This window comes from Pinus tabuliformis, chromosome 2_2 (assembly GCF_031772625.1).
Source record: "Pinus tabuliformis cultivar Carrire ecotype Pingquan chromosome 2_2, CPIR1, whole genome shotgun sequence".
NCBI lineage: Eukaryota > Viridiplantae > Streptophyta > Pinopsida > Pinales > Pinaceae > Pinus > Pinus tabuliformis.
In genome coordinates, this window is record NC_142300.1 from 242,197,890 (window position 1) to 242,203,889 (window position 6,000).

Genomic DNA, 6,000 nt, shown 5'->3' on the forward strand with positions numbered 1-6,000 from the left:
TCTCTATGATTTGATGGTATTTTGCTACCTTTACTCTACAGGTGTTCTTTGAAGCGGGACAAGTGAGAAAGGAGTGGCGAAAGCTCTATCAAAGGAGAGAGGAAACAAGCAAGGAGACTAGCGAAAGACTAAGGTTGGTACTCTTTGCTTCTCTCTCATCTATCTCTCATAAAGGAAAACACAAGTGACTTTAGTTTGTTTGTTTCTAAGATAGCTACTCATCTTAGTGGGACTAACAGCTCTGAATGGACACTATTTTTCCCGATAACAAAATGGCGACTCCATTGGGGAGCTAATATTTTGTTTGTTTTGTTACTGTTGTTTTCTTTATAAACCATAGACGGAGCCTGAAGTTAAGCCAGCTAGCCTTCAAACTTCTTTTGTTATGCAACTACAAAGTAGATCAACACTGCTTCAGTCAATCTCCGGGTTGGTTTATGAACTGAACATCTAGCTTGCAAACATCCTAAGTGCCCTGGTGGTAGCTCAAATAACCTCATTAGATCAGCCCCTATAATTTGTGTTTACTGAAAATCATTAGCTCAGCCTAAATCCCTGAACTTAGCTGCAAACTGTGAGTGAAAACCAAACTGAGTCTCGTCCCTGCTCCATCACACTGTCTCCTTTTGGAAACCTGGATGCATCGCACCTCCCATGTTTTGCAAGTGAGATGCATCCCTATTTCCCTATGTTACAGGTGCGATGATTGAATGAGACCATTTCTGCCTCTAGATTTTGGTTTTTCTTCATTGTCTTCAGCTTTATTCAGTAGTTTTGATGTCTATGATCAGTATATCTCTATTGAAACCATCTTCCTTTGCATTATTCAGCCTCCACCAGAAGGAATTGTGATTGTTTTTTTATGTAATTTTCATCATTTACAGTTCTCCTTTGCAAATAGAAGCTTAATCGAACTTTCATCTTTTGATTTGAAAGTGTCGCAAGTGCCATTTTCAGTCAAGGAAAAGAGTGTTACAAAGAATTCCTCTTTTAGATAGTCGATTACACTTTTCCCATTGTATTTGGTTTGAATCATTAGTATTTAAAGTGTCGAAAGCAGTTTTAAATTCAAAATCGCAAAGTGTCGTCTTGACCTTACTTTCATTTTTTGAAAAGAAATTTGTTAGCACTGTCGCTTTGAAAGAAAATAGTTCAGATCTATACTTAGTTTTTTTTTGTCATTCTCACATTAGGGAAACTGAAAGACAATACATGCATATGCATTTTCATTAATACTTCATGTTGAAGTTGATTTAGGAAAAGTGCATCTAGTGTGTGCTCTCTACTCTATGTTGAAAGAATTTCATCTCTCTTACCTTAGTAGCTAGGATTTTCATTGCAAAAAGAAAGTAAACGACTGTTTATCATCTTAGATTGCATATTTAGGAATTGCATATCTACATCACACGGTGAACCTTAAAGGCAAACTTCTTAAGAAAGATCAATTGTACAATAAACTTCAATGAACATAAAAACGCTTTGCAACCTAAGGTACAACATCTAGAAGTCTAGGTTAGAGATGTATCCCAGCGTCGTAAAGCCTGGTAACTATCGTTTTCATCGTAGGTTGGGTGATTCCACCTCTTTGATACAACAAGTGCCAGTATGGAATTGTGCTCCCATGTACCATCGAGTATATATTGGGAGACCACAATAGGTTGAAATCCTTTATCCTTAGGAAGCCGGGTCTGCCGCCCTATCGATCGCAATGCACTGAACACAACATTCAGGAAGATTGACTGTCGTACCGTAAAAAGTATTCTATAGTTTTGCGATTGGTTTGGTAATCCCTCTTTCTAGATTTCCATAGTAGTCATTTCCACTCCTTTTCAAACTCCTTAAAAGAAAAGGTCCATCTAAGAACTTGTCACTTCAGGCTCATTAAAAATCAAAGGCAACTAGAGTCATCTTTAGCTTTTTCTCGACTCCTAAAAAATGAAAAAACAAGTTTTGTCAAAGCGTCATAAAATTCATTCAATTTGGAATAACATTTTCCCCTTTTTATTTTGAGTTGATCAAGTAATCCACAGTCGTGGAAGGAAGTCAATCAAAACCCCGTCGTTCACGGAGACTAGAGAGTCAACCGTCTTTGACCCTAGAAAAGAAACCATCCCGAGAAAAGCATTCTTGTTTAACTAAGTCCAATTCACCTGATTTATTTGAAACTTGCGTTTCAACATCGTCAGAGACTACAGTTACTCCAATTATCTCTGGTACATCTACCTTTACATAAGAAGTTCCGCAGTTACAAGAGGACATTAGAACTGATCCTAGTGTAATGGTAGACACCTCTATTCCTAAAGCAGCTCCACCTAGGACTGATCAAGAAACTAAAGTTCACTTACCTGAACATCTGGAAATTGAATTCCAGAATTCAGAAGGTGTCACCCCTCCAGTATCTATTACTGCAGAAGCTACACTTTCTTCGGCTCCAGAAATATTTTATAGACTTGACAGTCTACCTCTTCCATCTAGATTGATTGTTATAGAAGAGATAGTGGAGGATCTTCCACCCAGTACTCCAGTGCATTTTGGAACTGGTATCCACTTACATCCTTCTAGTACAGAAGTCAGTTCTTTTTCATCGCAAGCCCCTGTCGAATCGCTAGGAAATCTCTTGGATAAACTAACATCTCAGAACAACCATCAACATCTAGGACTGTGTCAACCGACACAGCTGCGGCGGAGCTTCCTGCTGCCATTCATATAATGATTTCTGGTATACCATCTGTCCCGACAAGTTATCAACAACAAGCTAGTTCCAATCAAGGATTGTTTCGACGACATGGTCAGTTCCTATTTCTTCATCCGGATTCTCATCTGGTATTTCTTATGTTGAAACTCAACAAGTTAATCCAATGTGTCTTCAAAGGTGAATCTATCTTTTAAGTACTAGATTAACACCATATGGGGGGTAGTATGCCTTTTCATTTTTCCCTCCTGGAGAACAACCATATGGGAGTTTACAACAAAGTTCAGGTCAAACTGGAATTACATCAAGCGGTTGGGTACCAATACTGCCTCAAAAACCAAGGGTTGTATATTCAATGCAACCAGTCCATCCTATGTTGAATATTCCCGTTACACTTGCTATTATGACTATATCGCAAGTACAAGCGCTACCTGTTGTATGGCAACCTCAAGTTTCTCAGATTGCAATGCAACAGCCTCTCGTCTCAGTGATTCAATCACAACCTCAGGTTAGTGCCTCCTTATTTGGAGCGACTCAAGCTCAAACAGGTACTATGACTCCTCATCTTGGTCAATCATCCAGTATTGGGCAATAGAAAATGGTCCAACAACCATGGCTGGTTCAATACCAACAACCGCAATTCCAGGAATCATACCAAGGACCTAAGCAACAAGTCTTTGTAAGTAATGGGCAATCGCATATCCAAAGCAGTTATCAACAACCATACTATAATGGTTATGCCCATCAACCTTATCAAAGTTACCAACATCAAATACATTATGCTGGTATGCAAAGACCTACTACTCAGGCGATTCCATCTTATCTTGGGTATGCTTTGCCTAACCTAAATCAACAGTTTCCCTTTGTAGCAACTCTAGAATTACTAGATCTAAACCATTTGATGAATGATCTAATTGCTTACACCCCTTGGTGGCTTGCGATTCCTCATAAACTTCCCTCTGATATTCCTAAATTCAATGGAAATCTAGGTGAAGATCCATTGAATCATGTGATGACATTCCATTTGTGGTGTTCATCCAACACCCTGAATGATGATTCGATTAGGATTCACCTTTTCAGAAAACGTTAACTGGCTCGGCAACTAAATGGTATATAGAATTGCCTAGAGCTTTGTTTGATAACTTCAGCACCCTTGCCACTACCTTTTTAACCCATTTTTAGTTACCCATAAGGTACAAAACAAGGACAAAACTACTTACCAACTTTAAACAGACAACAACCATTCACATATCTGATCATATTCATGAGTGGTGGCGTCATCGAAGAATTGTAAAGACGTATATTCTTGAACAGCTTTTAGCTGAATGGTTTATAAAATCATTATTACCTTCTATTACAGAAGATGTGGCTAAGGGGGGAGTTGTCACTGAAGATCAAGTCATTGCTCATGCCCAATATCTAGACTTCACCTATACTCAGTCTGGCATGCTCTATGACAAAATTCCTTATGCTCCTAGACCAGAGTTTTCTGTTCCTCCTCCTCCTAAATCAAGAAAAGACTCTCATGCCAGTGATGGCGTGATAGGTACAACCAGCACAAAAACTGCAAAGGCTACATCTAAGAAAGCCCATACGATTTCTGGTCAAAATTCAAATGAAAAACTTCTTGCCTCGGAGGTTAATGCCATGTCAACCGACAAAGGAAAAGAACCGAAGCAGCCAGGGGGCAAGAAGAAAGGGAAAAGCAAAGAGAAGAAACAAGATGATTCACCTCCTGAAAAATCTTTTGCAAACCCTTCTAGGCAAAAGAAACCTAATTAGCCATGTCTCATATGTGATGAGGACCATTGGATGAGAGATTGTCCATATAAAGCTGAGGTTAAGAAGCTTTTTAAAAGTTCAAAAAACCTCGGCGGTATTGATTGATCCGTTTCCAAACCCAAAAACCAATCTGGTTTCTAGTGACAATGCTTCCCCATCCCAAGTGCTTATGTTGTCCATTTCAAAACAGCAAAATGATGCTTTGATATCGACAAGGAATAAATATTATGGGAATTCACAGCAGTCGAATAATAAGGCTACAGATCAACCTAGTAGTTCGACAACAACTTCAACCGAAGGTGTGCCACCCATTGTTCTTGAGCTAACAATAAAGCCGCCAAAGGGAGTAGTACACAAATCGAAATTTAATCCTCATGCCCAAGCAACATAGAATTATAATATAGTATAGGATCTGGCCCAATCGTCATCCGCTATGTCAACACTTGAAGTACTGCAAAATTGCCCATCCCAAAAGCAGGCTCTATTATTAGAAATGGGTGGGATTGACCCAACGGATTCCAATCTTGTGGCCTTTAATCATAAAGGATTTGAACCTCAGTTACCAGCTCAACTCGCTTTCCTCATACAAGTGAAACCCCTAAAAAAAATTGTTCATCAAATAATTATTGATGAGGGGTCATCTTAATGCATTATGTCAATGAGTTGCTGGAAAACTTTAGGATCTCCACCCTTGTCAAGATCATAAATGACATTAAAATCATTTGATGGATGAACATACACCCCGTACGGGATTTTAAGTAACTTACAAGTTGAACTGGGGGAAAAAATAGTAGAAATTGACGTCGAACTTATTAATGGAAACCTCGACTACAATATCTTACTAGGAAGGCCCTAGATTTATGCCATGGCTACTGTTGTATCAAATTATATTAGAAAGATTTCATTTCCTTTCTAAGGAGGAATTACAATCATTGATCAACAAACCTTTCTCCCCAATAGTTCACAAGTTACAAGAAGTATTCCAATGATCCATGGAAGCTCTCATTCGCTTCAAAATGTCAGAGTAGGCCTACTGAAAGACCCTACCTTGATGGGTACTTTTTCCCTACTGCCTCCGAGTAATCTGGCAGAAGTGGCAACAGTAGGAACCTGCAATATGATATCTTCCATTCAGAAGATTTCCGAACATTTTGTTAGCATGGATCATCAACAGGTTTTTCCCCCAAGCCCAATAAAGATTTTGTAGAAATCAATTTTCTCAGCCTGGGCGACAAACCCAAATCAACGCTCATCGAGTGTTTGGGTAGATAGGTCAAAGGAATATGGCACCTCTTCAAATTCTTGGTCACATGTACATTCTACAGACGAAGGAATTATTCAGTCGATGATGATAGGAGAGCTACCACGAGAAGATTACCACCATCGTTCCCATCTTTCGGATTACAACGAATATTATTCCAACGACCTTGATCATCTTTTAGTTTTTTTATTTTCTATCAAATACTGTAAATACAGTGGATTCCGAGTGAAATCTGTCCAATATTGAAGAAACTATCACCATAAAT